At 40.5% G+C, this 21,503-nt stretch overlaps 1 protein-coding gene across 1 annotated transcript in view; it reads left to right on the forward strand.

The window, feature by feature from the left end:
- Positions 1–21,503, forward strand: part of NRP1 (neuropilin 1) — a 222,513-nt gene that overhangs the window by 129,267 nt on the left and 71,743 nt on the right.

Raw genomic sequence — 21,503 nt, forward strand, 5'->3', positions numbered from 1 at the left:
TGGCTTGTACATGTACTACAAAGAAATAGTGCTGCCTCCAGAGCAAAAGTGGCTATTTGTACACCCTTTCAACCCAGTGATGATGGTTCTGAGTGGAGACCTCTTTCTAATAAATCACAGTTCACTAAAAAAGTGTTTTATCATGATTTTTTTCCTAACCCTTATAAGCTAGACTAGGTAAACTCTGGGGACTTTGCAGTTGCAGCTCCTTGAACTAGTAGAGTTTGCAATACCCTAATAAGACCCAGGCTCATTAGCTGTGGAGAGACGCCAGCGCAGAATTAAACCTGAACAACTAATTCTAATATAATAAGCTGCACTTTACTGCCATACAGGCTCATACACGTAATAACTCAGTTTAGTAGATGATGTAGTTTAAGATGTCAATATTATTAGGGAAACTGAAACAGAGACCAAACTGTTAGTAACGTTATAGCTCTCCCTTAGGATACAGGTGGTTCATAGTAAAAACCCAATATTTGCACGTTTGCCTTTTGACATTTTTTCGATTTCTTACACATATGACAATAATGTCTGTAAAGTGCTGTGGAATTAATGGCGCTATATAAATGAGTAAAATAAATAAATAAATACACTAAAGTTGTAAAAGTTAGTAAAGTCCATAATAACATGATTTAATATGGCTTTCCATGATTTTTAAAAAAAAATGGACATTAAGCATTAAATTAGTTGTGTTGACTTGTGAATCCTCACAGCGCGCAGTGTGCGTGCAGTCAGGATTCTCCTATACCGACGCCGGGAGCGTGCGATCACATGCCGACCAGATGTGTGTGACCTTGCTCAATTGAAAGTGAATTGAGTGAGGCTGACCACGTCTAGTTGGAATGTGGCTGGAAGTATGCACATCGCATACTTGCTGTCACATGACCGCTGACATCGAAAAATCCTGACAGTGCGTAGTGTGCGCCCTGTCAGGATTCACAAGCCTGAGTTATTGAGCAAGTATAAGTTGTTTTAATCCATCCTCTACTTCTGAGAATTTTTTTTTTAATTGACCCCCTTTAGAACCCATATAAACTCATCAATTCACTAATGTACATAGCGGAAGGTACATCGACGCTGGTTCATGTCACCATACTAGATGCCTATCCCAGGACAGGCAGGAGTTGGCGGATTAGGCTGATCTAACAGTTATTTCTACGGTACATGCACTCTTGGTCTTGTTTATAGACATGAAAGTAAGTAATCAGCGAGAATCAAGAAAACACATATAGAGCTTATAGCAATATGGAGATTCTGCTCCACACAAAAGAGGCAGCTCAAGCTGGGAGACAATGTGCCAAGCAATTACAGCAACGACATTTGCATATTACATCATATGCATAAAATACCGGATGCAAAGGATATTTTAATTAAGATTTTTAATTTAGGTGTTCCCTGCTGGGCTGCTATTGCTGCAATATCTTAAGAATCTGTCACTGTGGATGGAAGATCTGAGTCTGCGTCTATATTTCATTGATGCCTATCTATGATGCATTATTATTTTGCTCTTGTTGAGATCGACTTGGTTTGACGTTACATTGATCCAGGAGATGATGATTTTTACCTGCCAGTCTCGAATTGCACTGATCTAAAGGTTATGCACATACAGTAAGACCAAAGCGCCAAGACCGACCAACCTGGTGTTGTATGTTTTAATGCACAACGAGTGTTCAGTTTACCTTTGTCATGTGCAAAAAGGTCAGCAAGGCATATATTTTTGTTCTCAAGGAAGATAAACAACAACCATGGGTGTCTGGCATTGGTTTATTCTCCTATACCCATTTAACACACATACACGCTCCATCGAACTGAACATATGGGTGTGTATGGGGGCGGAGGATTTTGATGACTAGCTGTATGCCCAGTGTTTTAATGTGAATGGCCACCTCTAGTCTAGATCCACTTTACTGATATGTGAAGTAGAACTAAAATAATTTTTGTAGTCTGTAGGATTTGGAGACAAGAAGGTGGACTTCATGGAAAATTCGGCCAGATATTTTTGGATTGGGAAGCCGATAGCTTCAACTTTCTCTGATACACATGTCCATTAAAATATAAAATAGTTGTAGTTGGAAGTTGCTTTGGTTGATGGAGCCACATTGTTGTTTGGTCTAAGCTTGGCAAAGCTCTACTTTGTTGTCCTAGCTTTAAACCTTAGTACCACTTGATGCTCGAGTAAAGATCCTCTCTTGGATCACTGTGATACCTTGGATTTCCTTCTTTCTTTGTCTCTTTGGTGTTTAGTTAGAGAGAACCTTAGAAACTCTTCATTTTGGTACTCTGCATTCACTACATGTTTGTGCTTCACCATGAGATTTGGGGAGGGGGGGTTATCTTAAGAAAGTGTTTTGTTAAACTATGTTAAAAATGGTTTCTGAATATTCACCTTTGAATTCCTCTTTGAGCCTTTTTTATGCCAAGGAAATGAAAAATGCTGGTCTGATACATTAGTTCATATATCTTTACAATGGTTGAAGATTTTTATCAGACAATTCTAAAGTTAGCAAGAAAGATAAGGTTCAGGGAATGGATCTATATTTTTCACAGACATTAGGTTGAACTATGATTAATGGATCGGGACAGTGGTATGTATTCACGGTCAAGAAACTTTCTAGGAAATGTTCTCCTCTCTTACCATTATTTTATGAAAGTGAATAGCTGCATTCATTGGGGAATATCGGCTGACAACAGAGCCATGCCTTTATGTAAGTAGGATGACACAATACCACTATACGTGCCGACAGCCTGCTAACTTGTCTTTTACGCCTCAAAAAATGTTGATGTTCCTTCCAAAACATCCAGCAGTTCGCCCCCCTTGACATATCTAATGGGTAAACTCTGTGACCCTTGAACTACTGCAATTTCCAGTGGGAGGAAATGGCACTTGACACAAAAATGTTGCAACTTCCTCAAGATGGTTTAAGAAATGTAATTTTATCTATCTATATCTATTATCTACCTTATCTATCTATATCAATTATCTAACTATCTGTTATCTATCTATTTGTCTATGCCTTTATCTGTCTATCTAGGATTGTAATTATAGTTTTCCTTATAATTATGTAGATTTAATGCCCGGAAGTAACGCAGACTCACTATTAATATGACTTTAGCTTATTGTGTATTGGGAAGTCTAGAACAATAGAAAAGAAGGTCAGAGGCGTCCTCCTTTTCCTCCCTACCTGGCTTTTGAGCATATTTCCCATAAGGCTTATAATATCTTAATGAAAGTGCATTTCACTACATTTTTACTCACCGACCATTAATAATAGGGAGGCATAAAAATTTAACACACATGTCCAAGCTGCTCTACATCTACAATGACAGGCGAACAAGTAGTTAGGGAAATGAGGAATCAGGACTGACGTTCCGTCGTATATCTTCGGAAAGAGCTCGAATGCGCAATGAAACACTTGAGAAACCGCATCATAGCAAAACTGTAAACACCATCCTGCTAAAATGAATGTAATGAATAATGGATGGTCAATCAGCAGATCTACCAAGCCTTTATACATATTCCTGCAGCAATTCTGCCGACTAAAAAATGTCATCTGTCTGTGCCAAATAACATGGTATTCAGCAACAATTACTCACTCATAAAGTCCGGTCGGCGTGCATGGGAAAATGTGGAATGTATTGGAATCAAGCAATGAGTGTTTCTTATTTATGGACTGATTCTTCACTGCCTGCATCTGCTGCTTTATCTTCATCCTCAACCAACTTAGTGCTGTACAACCCGGTGGAAGTAGGCAGTGTCGGACTCAGGTGACAAGGGCCCACCAGTAACATTGACTTTGAGGGGCCCACTTTTCACCTGCATACAAATATTACACTACCCTCATTCACAAATTTACCTATATCTCTATATAATAATAAACCGGATAGTGTGAATAATGAATGAAGAGATGCTGCTTTTTTCTGTACAGAGTGAATCAAGTGAATTATGCCAAGTACTGCCATACAGTGGGGTTGGGGGCCCAGATCTGCACAGAGGCCCACCAGGGGATTCCCCTGTTACCCTGTGGTCCAGTCCGAGCCTGGATGTAGTCAGGAAACATATACCCTGATGGTGAGATGGAAGAAATGCAATAATGCAAGCATCAGATCCATGAATTAAAGATTAATGTGGCCAACTTTTAATTTTCATCTATTTCTGAAAAATAAAAGGCAACCCGCCATGATGTTTGAAATATATTTAAAATGTTTCTAGTATTGAAAGAAATCTTACAAGCCTCTTTTCTTCTTCAAAACTTTAGAATTTTTACAATTTTAAAATTCTTATTTTAAGACCGGGCATGTATAAGTAGAAGACCTGTAAAGTTGGCAATCGAATTGAGCAAAAAGATTCAGTCTAATGGCCACATTGCCATTGTGTGGCCACCAGACTATTACCGTACAACCCTCCTCTTACCGGCTGGCATTTCAACTCTTCTTTTGTTTATTAAGCCTGGCGCTACATCATTCTTTCAGCATGATGCTTGCATAATGTCACACCAAACCTACTAGTCAGAAGATGTGCCGGGGATGCCGGCAGGTAGAAGGCAGTTTGAAGGGCAATGGACCGACGACCACGACTACCAGCATTGCCACATGACCAGGGTCCAGCAAGTCTTTCTGCTTAATTGTAGATTAAACGAATACTCTAGTGAAAACCTAGTTGTACTTTACAGCTTCTCTCTTGTAATCATGATATAGGAGTAATAGAGTGCACATTGGCCATTGCATATTAACAGTGAAGTCTATACTGGGTGACCGTTGTTAATCTGTAGCTCTGTGTATCTTGCTGTTGGTAAAGTATCTTCTCCAGTCATCTTTCTGTTAGCAGTTGATGGTATACAGCTACTTCCATCCTTTTATCTCTGCCTCTCCATTTAATGGATGGAAACATTGGCCATGACGTGCATGCTGCTGCATAAAGACAGTGTGCAGCCTCTTCTCTCCTGTGCTCTGGATAGGCGTAGCTGTGCAGTATCCAGGCCACAATTTGGAATAATCTACACAACTATAGCTACTAATAAATGCCTCCATAATGTTACTTTGATGTACAATATAAACAATTAAGGCGACCTTCTACCCCCAGACTAAAAGTGAGTATACATTTTTCATATATAGTCATGATACCTAGTGCCCTCCGCCTAAGTCCAGCAGCCTCCTCCACTCAGATCAGTGTTGCATTACTGCTGCTTCCAAGAATGCTGCCTCAATGGCACTGTGAATGCACAGGTAAGTCTAGACCACTTCTTGCTACATTTTAGACTTAGGTTTAGACTTGCTACTGCACTCGCTATGCCACTGCAACAGGCATCTGAGTAACAGGAGCAATGGATCTGAGTGGAAGTGGTGGGTACCAGTTGGACTGACTATACAAGTCAATTGTTACTGTTTAGTTACAGGGTTGGGGCTCTCTTTAATTTTAATGTTTTCCAGTTATTGGACACTTGTAATGAGTTGTAAACTTTTGCATATTCGCTGTGATCTCCTATAGGCACCACTATGGTGAACCTATAGATGTAATCTGAAGCCAAGTTCTTGGCAGACCCATTGGAAAACCATTAAAAAAAAATTGTATGGCCGTCAATCAGCACATCCTTCTTTAGCTTCCTATTGTACAATAGAGTGGATCATGAAAAAAATACCCTTCTGTGAAAATGAGAAGAAATTATTTTTAATAAACAATTCATAATAAACAATTATTAATAATTAAAAAAGACATTCCATACTGGTTGCAAATATTTTTTTAAATGTTTTATTTTAAGTATTTACATTATTTTAATAGACAGAGTGGCACCCAAAAAAGTATGCACACTTCAACATGGAAAATATCTGTTTAAAAGTTTATTACTAGATTTATATAGATGACAACTAGGAGTTGTAAGTCATGTTTGGCTTCTGCAATCACGTTAGATGGTCACCATGAACATCCAGACACTTCTGGTTTCGGAGAACTACTGCACAAACAGCTTTTGTTACAGTGTTCACAGTGTGTCAACATCACTGGCTAAGTACTGGAGGGGAGATATGTATCACTGAGGTTGTTAGCTTTAGTGATATGAACCTAGAAAAATGCTCCAGCACACTAAGTGCTAAGATGGGTTAATCAGTTAATGTTTAGGGCTAGGTTTAGTGACAGCTGAAGAGTGGGTGGGAGGCTGTTCACCATATCGCCACCCTAGGGTGGAGTCCAGAAGGTAAATACACAGCCATCTGAATCAGTCAGTGTTGGGTATGCCTGGAGATGGGAGCTCCAGAGCTATATTTGAGGATAAGGAAAATTGAACTTTTTTTATGTTTGTTTGCTGAGTGGATGGATCCACGCAGCAACACAGACTGTGCCATTAGTTGTTATTTTGTTTTCCCGTTAGGCCAGAAATATTGTGTTTATGTTGCAAACGCTGCCCTAGTTTATGCTGTACCTAAACAAACCAGTGGAAAATTTAAAGTGATGTCATTCCTGTGTCTACCTCTATGAGCTGCCGAGTGAGCCGATCTAGCACAACATGGAAAATTTCTTCCCATAGTGCAGTCAGTGTCATAGGTTTCAAACTTATCCCAAACATGTTTGATTGTTAGGAATGTTGGACTTATGGAAGTTCGGGTTCTCTTACTCAACCCAAACTTTATTCCAAAGTTTAGTTAGGGCACCAGAACTGTACCCGAACTTAAACCAAAACCCGATCCCCATCGAAAAGAATGGGGACCTGAACTTTTGAGCTGGAAAATATTCCTGGAGAAGACCGTGTTCGCAGTTTAGCACCGAGCACTAACTGTCGGGTACGATCCCCCAAACTTTTAAATTTGGGTTCACTTATCTGTAGCCATTGTACTTCACACACATTCTCAAATTTCCAATACCACTTCAGAAAGCTCTTGCGTTACTCAATTGTCAAGCACACCTCTGCCATTTTATTAGACTCTTCTGACGGCCACGTGGGGGATCGAGCAATCATGCGACTACACACATCTATTTTAAGCACTTCGTTAGCTAAACAAGCCATTTTTTTAAGTATACATTAGACCATCTGTTGCTTCAAAAAATATATAGATACATTTCTTTTAGTAATAATGAATTCTAAATGTTGCTAATAACTAATTTATTCAGATTTTAGTAAATTCTAAATAACCAGGTTACCATAGTAACAAAAGACGAAACTAGTGAGAACCTCGTCAACTTTTCTTTTCTTTTTATCCAAACAGAACAAAGTGTTAAACTATATACAAACAGCTGCTTATAACATATGTGATCAGGGATTGGCTCCATTCTCATCTCTGAAAGAGATTTGGTTCTATAAATACTACTTCCCGAATATAAGGCTCTTCTTTTTGAAGTTTCTCAAAAACAAGTTAATTTAAATAAAGACTTTAGTAGGCATGAACGCTGTGCCGGCTGTGTCACCATGTGGTGCTGAGCGGAAGATTGGTAGTTGATATGGTAATCATTTGAAGTTTCAGGAATAAAAAGGAAAGGAAGATAATGAATCATGATTGTGAGGACAATGAGTAATATTTTTCCTTCTCTTATTTTCTCTGTGGTTGAGGCTTGACTAGAAAAGGGTTTATCTGTATAAATGTTGGCTGGACTATCATTCGTATGACTCCTGTCTCTCCCGATTTCCCACACAAAGCAATGCAGGGGCCATCCAAGCACCTCTGTGTCTTCCATGAAAGAGCTGTCGAGAGATTTATCTGGCAGGAGCTCTCTGAATAAAAGGATTGAGCGATTGAATTCAATTCACCCAATCGTTATGTCCCTAACATTTATCATCGGACAGTCAGGAGGCCCCCATACACATTTGTTGGTCAGATGATCCTGCCAAAATTGTCAGTTTTGGATGACTTATATTTGATGTGTATGGTGGCCTTTAGCTCCTTTGAATGGGGATGAGAAGCTATTATACGCCTTGGACAGAAATGACAGATGCTTTTGGAGGGAATGCTGCCATCCTGTTTATAATCCTTTATACGCCTCTAATGGTTTTGTTAAAATTTGATCTGACAATTCCAAAAATGTCAATATTAGTGTCATTACCGGTAATCTTATCATATTTCAGAAACCCTTATAGTGATACTTGGTACTTTTCTTACATGGTAACATTCATGGCTCCACCATTGACTCTAGACCAGTGAATCCCAACCTTATTTTTGCACTGAGAACCATTTAAAAGAATGTTGCTAGCAAGTCATTATGATATGCCATCACATACAGTCTTGTGAAAGTATTCAAACCCTTGGCTTTTTACCTATTTTGTTACACTACAATCCGTGTTTAAATATTTTTGTAATTCGATTTGTGTGTGGATGCATCAGCACTAAATAGTCTAAGTTATTGAAGGGAAGTGAGAAAAATATGGGCATAAATTAAATTTATGGGCTCAAATAACTAAAAATTGGCATGTGCATATGTATTCACCTCTTTTGATATCAAGTCCCAGAAATTTCTGGTGCAAGCAATTACCTTCATAACTCACATGTTTAGTGGTAGGAAGTCCCCCTGAGTGCAACATAAGGGTCAAATGTCTGTCAGTATATATACTTTACCTTTTCTGAAAGGCCACAGAGGCTGCAACACCATTAAGCAAGAAGAACCACTAACCAAACAACACCATGTAGACCAAGGAGATCTCCATACAAGTCAGGTAGAAAGTTGTTGAGAAGGACAAGTCAGGGTTGGGTTAGAAAAAAAATTACCAATCTCTGATGATCCCCCGAAGCACCATCAAATCCATTATCATCAAATGGAAAAAGCATGGTACCACAATAAATTTGTCAAGAGAGGGCCGCCCACCAAAACTCCCAACTCGGCCAAAGAAGGCATTAATCAGACAGGCAGCACAGAGACCAAAAGTAACCCTGAAGGAGCTGCAGAGTTCCCAAGCAGATACTGGAGAATCTGTCCATATGACCACAATACACTCTATAGAGGTGGCCTTTATGGAAGAGTGAGAAGTAGTGATGAGCGAGTATACTGGTTGCTTGTTTTTCCCGAGCATGCTCGGGTGTCCTCCGAGTATTTTGGCGTGCTCGGAGGTTAAGTTTTCGTCTTATCTGCATGATTTGCGACTTGTAGACAGGCTGAATACAAGTGTGGAATGTCTGTTTGTTAGGGAATTCCCACATGTATTCAGCCTGTTTACAAGTCGCAAATCATGCAGAAAACTAAATCTCCGAGCATGCCAAAATACTCGGAGGACACCCGAGCATGCTCGGGAAAACCCGAGAGACGAGTATACTGGCTCATCACTAGTGAGAAGAAAAAAGCCTTTTACTTACACAATAAAAATTGTAAGGCTAGTTTTGAGTTTTACAATAGAGATGTGGGAGACTCCCCAAATGGATGGAGGAAGGTGCTGTGGTCAGATGAAACCAACATTTTTCTTTTTTACCACCAGGGTAAATGCTATGTCTGGCACCAAACAAACACAGCTCATCACTCCAAGAACATCATTCCCACAGTGAAACATGGTAGTGGCAGTGTTTTGCTATGGTGATGTTTTTACTTAGCAGGGACAGTTGAGGTGGAAGATGAATGGTGGGAAATACAGGGATATTTTGGACAAAAGGAGGTTCACCTTCAAACAAGATAATGACCCAAAGCATGCTGCTAAAGTAACACTTGAATTGTTTAAGGTGAAACACGTAAATGTTTTGGAGTGGCCTAGTCAAAGCCTAGACTTTCAATTGAGAATCTGAGGTCAGACTTGAAGATTGCTCTTCACAAGAGGAAACCAACTAATTTGATGTGGCTGGAGCAGTTTTGGCTTGAGGAATTGGCATAAGTGCCAATGGCAAGATGTGGAAAGCTCAGAGATTTATCCAAAGCGACTTGTAGCTGTAATTGCTGCAAAAGGAGGCTCTACAAAGTACTGACTTTGGTAAGGTGAATAGTTATGCACGCTGAAGTTTTCAGTAATTTTTTCCTATTTGTTGTTTGCTTCACAATAAAAAGAAAGTCTAATCTTCACAGTTGTAGGCATGTTCTTTATATGAACTGAGGTAAACCCTTAAAAAACAGTGAAATTCCAGCTTGTGAAGTAGCAAAACACAAAAAATGTCAAAGAAGGTGAATACTTTTGCAAGCCACTAAAAAGATTGGGTCTGAGCTATATTGTCACGAGGACCCGTCCTGTGTGACACGACCCGCAGGTCGGTAACTAAGTCATCAAAACTGGCACGTGTAACTGTCCTGTGTGACACGACCCGCAGGCCGGTAACTGAAACAACAAGACACGGGGGAAGGGGAAACAGTTACAACGGTGGGCCCTGCGATAGGGAATGGGGAGGTGGAGACCTCCTGCACTCCCCTGAGTCAGTGTCCCTCACACTCCTAACGTTCCCTATACAGGCTCCTCACCTGTCGCCGAGCCGGATACCTGTCACCCTAGCACACCCTACACCTATCCCTTGCTAGGGAGCTGGGTGGTGCAGGCACTGGCCCCACCACTGTACTAATACACACCAGGGAAAAATATAAACAGGGGAAACACCAAAAACACTTATCTTGCTCTGCTGCAGCACCAGGCAGCAGAGTGCATCACCGGATTAACTTTTCGCAGTGGCTTGACACCTCAGAACCTTCTGCCACCTTCACCATCTCACTCTGCTGCGGACACCGGGCAGACAGAGTTCAACACCAGTTTCAGCAGTCTCCAACCTTCAAGCCAGCTGCTAACTTCACCAGGTTTCTGCAGTGGCTTCACACCTCAGCCAGCTGCTCCCTTCACCGTGGTTGGAATCCCAAAAAGACGCTATCACCCACACCTGCTCATAGACCATGTGACCCTATATAGGAAAAGGGAATGGTCAAATGATCAGGGGCCAAAAGCTGCTATAACCCCAGTGACCACCGGGGGCAAAAGGCAAAGCAAAGAAAACATATTAGGATGCAATGACACCAGGGGGCAAAACTAACCTTAAGCCAACGGCTTGAAGGAAAAAAAAAGGTTTACATGCGTTAATCCAGAAGCTGACACGGCTCCAAGAATTGGATCATGACATATATCTTCACTGATCTTGAAAATGAGGCAATGTCAGCACTGCATTACCTGCATGGGTTTCCCTGCACAATGTTTCTCCCATATTCCCATGAGTATGCTGCAGTGGGTGACTAGGAATTCACCCATGCAGAGAAAGAGTTATAAAATGAATGTAAGATTGGCACAGTGGCTCAGTGGTTAGCAATCCAGCCTTGCAGCACTAGGGTCCTGGATTTTAATCCCACCAAGGACAACATTTGTAAAGAGTTTGTATGTTCTCGCTGTGTTTGCGTGATTAAGTGATGGCGTAACTTAATATTGTGCAGCCATTTATCGAGCTGGGAGTAATTCTTTAAAGGCGTCTATCAAAACAAACTCTTCAAGTCAAGCACAAGGCCCTCTGTGCCCCTTTTTGTGGCCAAGCAGTTGATTGCACATTTCCACCTCCATATTTTGCATCTATCGCCACCCTCCTATTCCATAATTGACAGATCTAGCTTTTAAGGAGCAAGAAAGAAGAACGTCAGAGATTACTGGAGAACAAGGAGGAGGGGAAGGTGCACTGAACCGTTTGACTAAGCCATGGGTTCGCCAAGCGCCTATACTTGGTTTGAACTTTCATTTTGCTGACGGAGTCCTTTTACTGTCATTCTTGGTGTAGGAGTGGGTAGAGCTTTCTATAACTGTTATCCAGTGTCGTAATGTGGCTCAGATATGTTTAATTCATGAGCAGTCTAAAATCTGAAAACACTATTGTAAAAGAATAGGTCTTGATGTGGTTGTATTCTGGGGAACCATTGATCAAAGTTCAAAGACCCCCAAGAACCCTGCTAGGGGTTCACCGCTCTTGACTCTGATAGACGCCACTAAGATAATTTCCTACGTATCATGGTTTATGCCTACAATTACATTTTGGCTATGTCCAGAACAATCAACAAAGACCATTACCTATTCCTCTGCCCATTCTTTTTTTTGGCGGGCATAAACCAAGCAAGCCTACACAGTCCTGGCATTACTGGATTGCCAGCGCTGTTTATTAATCCCAATCCCGCCCTAAAACTCAGCTCCTGGCTTGTATGGCTTTTTCACAAATCCAACCCTATTAACAAGTCATTTTGAAAATTGCATGAGCGTTAGGAACACAATGATACAATGCAGCAGTACACACATGTTAAAAACATCTGGCTTCATACAGTACACAGCTTCTAAACCGATACTGTGATTAATTTTAAGTAAACCTGCTAAAAATTTCACAACTATTTAAGGGATGTTTTGAAGTTGCGCTGTAAATTGCAGTAAATCCTTCCTTGGGGGAATAAGTTACCGTTGTGCACCGTTGCTCATTGCCAGCATGTATGTTTTAGTATATAAAATAAATATTTTATGAAGCTTTTTAGCCTCGGGTGAAAAATAATTCCATTAATCATCCATTTTAACAACAGGTTTTGTTTTATAAACAGTCACTAAAATAGTGATGTAAGCGCATGAAATATTTACACCTATTGGATATAAAGACGAATTCGAAACTTTGGGGGTTTTCCAACAGTGGAGGGATAGTTGTATTTTTACATTTATTTGCCGCATTCACCAACTTACTAGTTGGTGCATTAGCTCTTGAAAGTTTTTATAGCTAGGAATCATGGATAACAGCCAAAAATGTCGGAGAGCCAAAGCACCGTCGAAATAAATGTCTTCAAAACACAAGTTTCCTAGTTAAGGCAACCGTAAAATACAATCGAGAAATGCTGCGGTACGTTTTTGAATCTTGAAAATCAGGGCGAGGACAAGCTTTCTTGGTCTTTTAGTATAGCTGATGGTTTGACAACCATTCTTTTAAATGATCACTGTCAATAAAAAAGAGAAGCACCCATGGTGCCCTGGAAACTACAGCCGCTTAGCCATTGTCCATCTGGCTAACTAGAAAAAAAATAAAGGGTTTATTCTAAAAAAAAAAAAAAATATAACAAATGTCAGAAAGTTTTATTGGATAATTTTTTTTAACAGCATGTACATTTCAAATATTAGTTTTTTTTAAGAACTAAACAGTGGATGTGAAATGGAATGCTGGGTCAGCCCCCTTTAAAGTCCGAGCATTTTCTTTTTATTGGATGCATACTTTGCATGTTACTATTTTCCCATCCTGGTTGTATGCTGGCTTGGTATAGGAGCGGCTAGACTTCATACACAGCAGAGTACAGGGCGTCTAAATAAAAAGAAAAAAGATTTCAGTACCAGCTCAACTCAACCAGTAAGTGGGTGTCTCTCATGCAGAGAATCTCTAAGGATAGTCAGTTGTTAATCAACATTTATTAATTCTTAAGAAAAAACATCTAGAAAATGTCATACTATTATTTTCCTTTATTTAAAGTAATCCACAAAAGTTTTTATCCTATTAATACATTGCAATCATATTGTACAGCACTGTGTACTTACAATTGCTCATTTTGCCTTTCTACCCAGCTAATTCTTCTCTTTTCTCTGCTCTATGCAGAAACAGGAAGTCTCTTTTCCCTCCTTTACTCATTCTGCTCTTCACCTCCTGACCCTGTTACTCCGCTTTTCCCCTCTGCCAGGGACTTTTGCAGTGACTTATGACTCATGGAAGAAAAAGAGACCTCCTGTCTCTACATAGAGATTAGAAGGATACAGATAGTCAGTTTTTAATCATGTGATGTCATAGACCTAATGGAAAAGAGAAGAATTAGCAGGGTAGAAAGACAAAATGAGCAATTGTAGGTACACAGTGCTATATAATACTATGACTGCAATATATTAAGAGAATAAAAATTTGATGGAAGTGCTTCTTTAAGGGAGTTTTTCAGGATTAGCAAAGCTTGGTTGTTGTTTTTTTTTAGCAAAAAAAACAGCTTGCCTGGTGTGCATTTTTGCAGTTCAGCTCCGGGTTGGGCTGAGCTGCAATACCCTGCACAACCTAAGGACAGGTGTGGCGCTATCTCATAAAGAAAGCAGCCATATTTTTTTAGTCATATACAACCCCTTTCAAATGCAACCCTAATCCTGCATTGCATCTGCAATCATAGAGCACCCATGACCACCGCTCCTTTTTCACTTTATTCTTTGGCTAGCCAAGCATTGATTGTTGGTTTTCACTGATCTATAGACATGAACTTTTCGCTTTGTATCTGACAGAGGATTACATTATTGCAGTGTCAGAGTAAATAAGATAGGCTCCTCCAGTGATCTGTCTATTCTGGGCATACAAGTTTAAGGTAAAAAGTGCACAGAGCGGCTTTATGGAGCGACGATCATTTTTCAGCTGGATATGCTCTGGGCTAAGATAAATTGGCACTTTAATGAAACACTAAAAGCAGCGGCTGCAATCAGCTGAGAAGTGTAATGCCGAGATTGCTCCGCTCTACACATGCACATCCTTCAGCCTGTGATAGGGGCACGAGTAATGGGAAATTACATGTTTGCTAGCTACAGTATCTTGGAGACCCTAGAAAAATGAACATACAAGGTGCTGAACATCTTTCTTTATTTCTTACTTTTTGATGAACCTCTACATTACAAATAAATGCATTACAGCTCATCACATAGAAAGACCCATAATAATGGTTAGATATTTCTTCTATGGTGTGTGGGGAACTTATTATTTACATAGGTCTTCTACATATGGATGATTTATGTACACCCGGTATCTCTCTCTGTAGAGATTCTTAAGACATGCACAAGATTCATGTTCTTAAAAATATCTTGTCCAACTAGATGGGGTATCTGGAAATAAGTAGGCGAACGTTGACTCTCCCTCTAATACTAATCAAAGTATAATCTGTAATTCTTCAGGATTTAGATAACAGCCTTCGTTCATATACCTTATTAAGGCACATGGACATCATAAAAGGTGGTAACAAGCATCAGATGAGATCAGATAACAGTTTCAAAGCAACCACATTACTTGGTCACCTATTCATTTGAACGGGCAGCATGTAAGAAAGCAACTTTCATTCTAAGAATCATAGAATGTTAGAGTTAGAAGGGACCTTCTGGGCCATCTGGTCCAACCCCCTGCTCAATGCAGGATTCAATAAACCATCTCAGACAGGTGTCTGTCCAGCCTGTTTGATGACTTCCATTGAAGAGAACTCATCACCTCTTGTGGTAGCCTGTTCCACTCATTGACCACCCTCACTGTCAAAAAGTTACACCTAATACCAAAACAAAAAAAAAAAGTTTTTGTAACCAAGAAGTGACATGAAGCCCTCCACCAACTAGGTGGAATGTCTAACAATGCTCCTTAGCTTATAAAATTAATGGCAGCTTACCTTCCTTTTAGTTTGCGTACAGACCAGGGGAAGAGTCTTGAGGAGATCATTTGCATATTCCCAGTGCCTTCTGGGATAAGTGAAGAGTCTCCGCGAGCTCAACGATCACTGGGTTTTGGCCATTGCAGCTGAAAAGAAGAAATCGGAAAACCAGGGGAAGAGTCTTGAGGAGATCATTTGCATATTCCCAGTGTCTTCTGGGATAAGTGAAGAGTCTCCGCGAGCTCAACGATCACTGGGTTTTGGCCATTGCAGCTGAAAAGAGGAAATCGGAAAACCAGGGGAAGAGTCTTGAGGAGATCATTTGCATATTCCCAGTGCCTTCTGGGATAAGTGAAGAGTCTCCGCGAGCTCAACGATCACTGGGTTTTGGCCGTTGCAGCTGAAAAGAGGAAATCGGAAAAACCGCGCGCCGAATTTTGGCTCATCTTTCATCGTTTTTAAGAAATCTCAAGATGGAAGAGGCCAGGAGCCATTTGGTGAGCTGCATTTCTTGCTACATTTTCACAGATTTACCAGTGGAAAAGCCAAACTTCACATGCCACAAATGCAAGCTTGTGACCCTGTTGGAGGAAAAGTTGCAAAATCTCGAAGAGAGGTTAGCTACATTGAAGATCATTAAGGAAGGTGAAGAGTTCTTGGACAGAGCAGAATTATCTCTTCATGTTACAGAAAGAGAAGAAATTCGAAGTGCACCTGAAGAAACAGAGGAATGGAGACATGTGACCCAGAGAAGCAGGAGGATCAGGAGGTAGTCAGCACCCATACTGCTCAGAAACCAGTACCAGGCTCTCACGCAGGAAAACGAAATACATCAGGATAAGACTTTGCCAACAAACAGCAACCTTGTACGCCTTCAGAGTCCTCCTGGATGGAGAAAGAAAAATGTTGTGAAGAAGAAACGGAGAGTGGTGGTCATGGGGGATTCCCTGTTGAGAGGAACAGAGGCCGCTATCTGCAGACCGGATATAACTTCAAGAGAAATGTGCTGTCTTCCAGGTGCAAAAATTAAAGATGTGTCTGACAGGATATCAGGACTCTTCAGACCTACAGATGACTACCCATTCCTGCTACTACATGTGGGGACAAATGACACCGCAAGAAACGACCTGGAAACCATCTGCAGAGACTTTGAAGACTTAGGCAAGAAAGTGAAAGAACTGGGAGCGCAGGTGGTCTTCTCTTCCATCCTCCCAGTGGATGGCCATGGAACAAGGCGGTGGAATAAGATTCTGCAGGTGAACAACTGGCTACGTCGATGGTGCCGTCAGCAACGATTTGGATTTCTGGATCACGGAGTGAACTACTTATACGATGGACTACTTGCTAGAGATGGGGTGCACCTTACGAAGACTGTAAAGCAGGTATTTGGAAGTCGCCTTGCTACACTTGTAAGGAGAGCTTTAAACTAGAACAACGTGGGAAGGGAAGCAAAAGACCAGAAAAAGCCATACACCTGACAAATGCTATTGAGAACTTTTCTATTAGAAGTGGAAAGGAAGAACAAAGACAAAAGAATCTAATTAATAAAAATATTGGAGAAAGAGAAACCAATCACAAACTAAAATGTTTCTATACTAATGCACAAAGCATGGGCAACAAACAAGGAGAATTGGAACTACTAACACAGGAAAAGAAATATGATGTCATTGGAATCACTGAAACTTGGTGGGACAATACACATGATTAGAATACAAGACTAGAAGGATACAACTTATTTGCAAGAAACAGACTTGATAAACGAGGAGGGGGTGTCGCATTGTATGTTAGAAACGCGTCTATCTGCACAGAGATTGAAGCTTCAGAGACTGGGAGTTCTGTGGAAACTGTTTGGGTAAGAATACAAGGACAGAACAATGGAAGGACACCATTGTAGGCATTTACTACAGGCCGCCTGTGCAAGCTGAAGATATGGATGAACTCTTTATGCATCAAATGGCCAAGTTCTCCAAAAAATATGACATAGTTGTCATGGGAGATTTCAACTATCCAGACATTTGTTGGGAATCTCTCTCAGGCAAAACTAACAGGTCAAGGAAATTCTTATCCTCTCTTGCTGACAACTTTATCTTCCAAAAGGTAAGGGAGAAAACAAGGGGAACTGCTACCTTGGATCTAATTCTTATAAACAGGGAGGAAATGGTTGAGGAGGTAAAAGTGGCTGGGACCCTAGGAGGTAGCGACCATGCTATTTTAGAATTTTGGATAACTAGAGGCGGAAGACCTGTGAAGACTCAGACGTCAAGGTTAGATTTCAGAAAGGCAGATTTTAAGGGATTCAGAAAGAGAATTGGAGGGATCCAATGGCTGGATATCCTTAAAGACAAAAATGTCCAGGAAGGATGGGAAATCTTGAAAAATGAAATTCTCAAAGCACAGTTGTTAACAATTCTGAAAAGAGGGAAGAATAGGAAGCATTTAAGGAAACCAGGATGGATGAACACAGAACTTAAGCACATGCTAAAAAGGAAGAAAAAAATGTTTATAAAATGGAAAGAGGGAGGCATATCTAAAGAAGAATATAATGCTGTCTGCAGAACCTGCAGGGCACAAATCAGATTAGCTAAAGCTGAAAATGAATTGAGGCTTGCAAGAGATGTCAAAAGCAATAATAAAGGATTTTGGGGATATGTCAAAAGTAAAAGAAAAGTCGAAGATGCTATAGGATTTTTACAGGATGAAAATGATGAAATGGTAAGGCAGGATGTTGAGAAGGCTGAACTTTTAAATTCCTATTTTGCATCTGTTTTCTCTCAGAAAGGAAATGTAACATCAACTGTTATTCACTGTCCTATTAAGGGAATAGAAGAATCCAGGATATCTATAAACAGAAAGATAGTGAGGAAACACTTAGCTAACCTAAATGAATTCAAGTCTCCAGGTCCAGATGAATTACACCCCAGAGTACTGAAGGAGATAGCAGAAGAAATTTTTGAACCCCTCTCCATAATCTTTGAAAATTCTTGGAGAACAGGAGAAGTGCCAGAAGACTGGAGAAGAGCAAATGTTGTTCCTATCTTCAAAAAGGGGAAGAAGGTGGACCCAGGCAACTATAGGCCGGTGAGTCTGACTTCTATACCAGGAAAGATCTTTGAACAAATTATTAAACATGTATGTCAATACCTGGATAAGAATGAAGTGATTAAGCAGAGTCAGCATGGGTTTGTAACTAATAAGTCATGTCAGACTAATTTAATTTCCTTCTATGACGGTATTACTGATTGGGTGGATCAAGGAAATGCTGTAGATATAGTATATCTTGACTTCAGCAAAGCATTTGACAAAGTCTCTCATACAATCCTTATTGAAAAAATGATGACTAAGTATGGAATGGACAAGGCAACTGTTAGGTTGATTCATAACTGGCTTAGTGATCGGACCCAAAGAGTGGTCGTAAATGGCTGCACATCCAGTTGGAAGAATGTCTCAAGTGGGGTACCACAGGGCTCTGTCCTGGGCCCTGTATTGTTCAACATCTTTATCAACGATTTAGATGAAGGAATTGAGGGTAAACTGATTAAATTTGCTGATGACACAAAGCTAGGAGGGATAGCTAATACTAGAGAAGAGAGAGAGAGGATTCAAAAAGATTTAAATAAACTGGAGAAGTGGGCAGCAACTAACAGAATGGTTTTTAATAGGGAGAAATGCAAAGTACTACATATGGGCAATAAAAATGAAAAAAGCATATATAGAATGGGAGGAATAGGGCTAAGTGACAGCACATGTGAAAAAGACTTGGGTATGCTAATAGATCACAGACTGAATATGAGTCAACAGTGTGATGCAGCAGCAAAAAAGGCAAATGCAATTCTAGGATGTATTAACAGAAGCATACAGTCTAGATCACGTGAAGTCATTATTTCCCTCTACTCCTCTTTGGTCAGACCTCATCTGGAATATTGTGTCCAGTTTTGGGCACCACATTTTAAAAAAGACATCAACAAACTGGAGCAAGTTCAGAAAAGAGCGACCAGAATGGTGACCGGTCTGCAAACCCTGTCTTATGAGGAGAGGTTGCAGGATTTGGGAATGTTTAGTTTGCAAAAGAGAAGACTGAGAGGAGACTTAATAGCTGTCTACAAATATCTAAAGGGCTGTCACATTGTAGAAGGATCAACTTTATTCTCATTTGCACAAGGAAAGACTAGAAGCAATGGGATGAAACTGAATGGGAGGAGACACAAATTAGATATTAGAAAAAACTTTTTGACAGTTAGAGTGATCAATGAGTGGAACAGGCTGCCACGAGAAGTGGTGAGTTCTCCTTCAATGGAAGTCTTCAAACAGAGGCTGGACAGACATCTGACTGGGATGATTTAGCGAATCCTGCTTTGAGCAGGGGGTTGGACCAGATGGCCCAGGAGGTCCCTTCCAACTCTACGATTCTATGATTCAGACATGTTATTACATAAAAAAGAGAAAAAAGCGGATGGCACCGCTGTTACCGTGAGAAGATCAAATTGTGCGCGGTAGTCGGATTACTGGCTTGCCTGCAGCCACAGGTGCACGTCCTGGGAAATCACAGTAGTATCCAAATCCATGAGGGAACAGATGGACCACACTCATCGGGCTGTGGGAAAAAGTTCCTACTTTATTGGCACATGCAATTCATGTTGGTGGGGGAGTGGTAGCAGGAGTGAGCAGAAAGCTGACAATGGCGGTTTCACTCTAAACCGGAGCTTCAACGGGTCAATTGGTCCGTTGAAGCTCTGGTTTAAAGCTAAATGGCCGTTGTCAGCTTTCTGCTCATTCCTGCTACCACTCCCCCACCAACATGAATTGCATGTGCCAATAAAGTAGCAACTTTTTCCTACCAGCCCGATGAGTGCGGTCCATCTGTTCAGTCATGTTATTACAGTTTAAGTAAAATAAAATTGATCCACAATCTTTTTTTCTGTGAGTCCTTTTTCATGTCAGAAGAAACTATCACGTAATGCAAGGTAGTCATCTTCATTTTTGTTGGTCATGTAAAAAGTAAAGCCTGAAGAATGAACAGCTGCTTTAGAAATTCTTCAAGGGAGTATTCTTTCTTATCGTAACATTCCTTTCAGTAGTTAAACGACCTTTAAATCTGTCGGTTTTGATCAAAAGTAAGGAAACACACCTGATTTTTTTTTTTTACTCTTTTTTTACTTCCCGGAGGGAAAAAAAAACAGGTCCGGGAACGACTAGCCAACAATTGCTGAGAAACTTGGAGCCAATCGGGTCTCAACTCTCTACATCTGTTTTTTGTGAAAAGATTTTAGCCTGTGGTATTTAAATGTTAGAAAACCTCTGTTCTTGTCCAAGAGGGAATCCTAGGGGAAGAAAATGTTAATGAAATCCACAACATTCTCAGATTTTATGATTGCAATTTCAAGAGATCATGAGTCCTTGCATTGGGAATCAGCGGTTACGTTGACACGGAGCAGCACAAGAAATCATTACAATATAATAGCTCTCAAATTTTATTTTAAATGCCGGTGGGTAAAACTTATACTTTTTTTGTGTTTCTTATGCCTTGTGGATAGCAGGGATAACGGTCTACCGGCAGGTTTTCAATAGTAGGCTTAACCTGGATTGGTATAAATGCAAAGTAATCTTGTGCATTACATTTATCATCTTCCATTCTTGGTCTCCAACAATATAATAGTCGTTTCAAGTCAAGTGCAAACGTAATATAGTTATATTAGCCAGATAGCCTGTTTGCATACTGCGTACACTCTTGAATGGATTAAAGGGAATCTGTCAGCTGGTTTTTGTTATGTAATCTGAAAGCAGCATAACGTAGATACTGAGACCCTGATTCCATTGATGTATCACCTACTAGGATGTGTGTTGCTGTTTCAATAAAATCAGTGTGTAATCAGCAGGAGATTATCGCTACAGGACTAGATCTAGATGTCCATTGCCTCCTAGTCAACTGCACTTTGTAACCACGACCTCACCAATCATTGGCAGCTTTCTGTCAATATACCCAGAAAGCTGCCAATCAGTGGTGTAGGCGGGGTCTAGATCTGCAGCAGAGAAAACTGTGATTTTACCAAAATGACAGGCGAGCAAGGGACACATCACTGGGATCAGAGTCTCTCCAGCTACATCATGCTGCTCTTAAGCGGGAGTCACACATAGCAATCTCGCTAGCGAGATCGCTGCTGAGTCACAACTTTTGTGACACAACAGCGATCTCACCAGCGAGATCGCTGTGTGTGACAGCGATCAGCGACCGGCCCCCCTGCCGGTATCGCTGATCGCTGCAAGA

This window comes from Dendrobates tinctorius, unplaced genomic scaffold (genome assembly GCF_039654945.1).
Source record: "Dendrobates tinctorius isolate UK_male_01 unplaced genomic scaffold, ASM3965494v1 ptg000070l, whole genome shotgun sequence".
Lineage (NCBI taxonomy): Eukaryota > Metazoa > Chordata > Amphibia > Anura > Dendrobatidae > Dendrobates > Dendrobates tinctorius.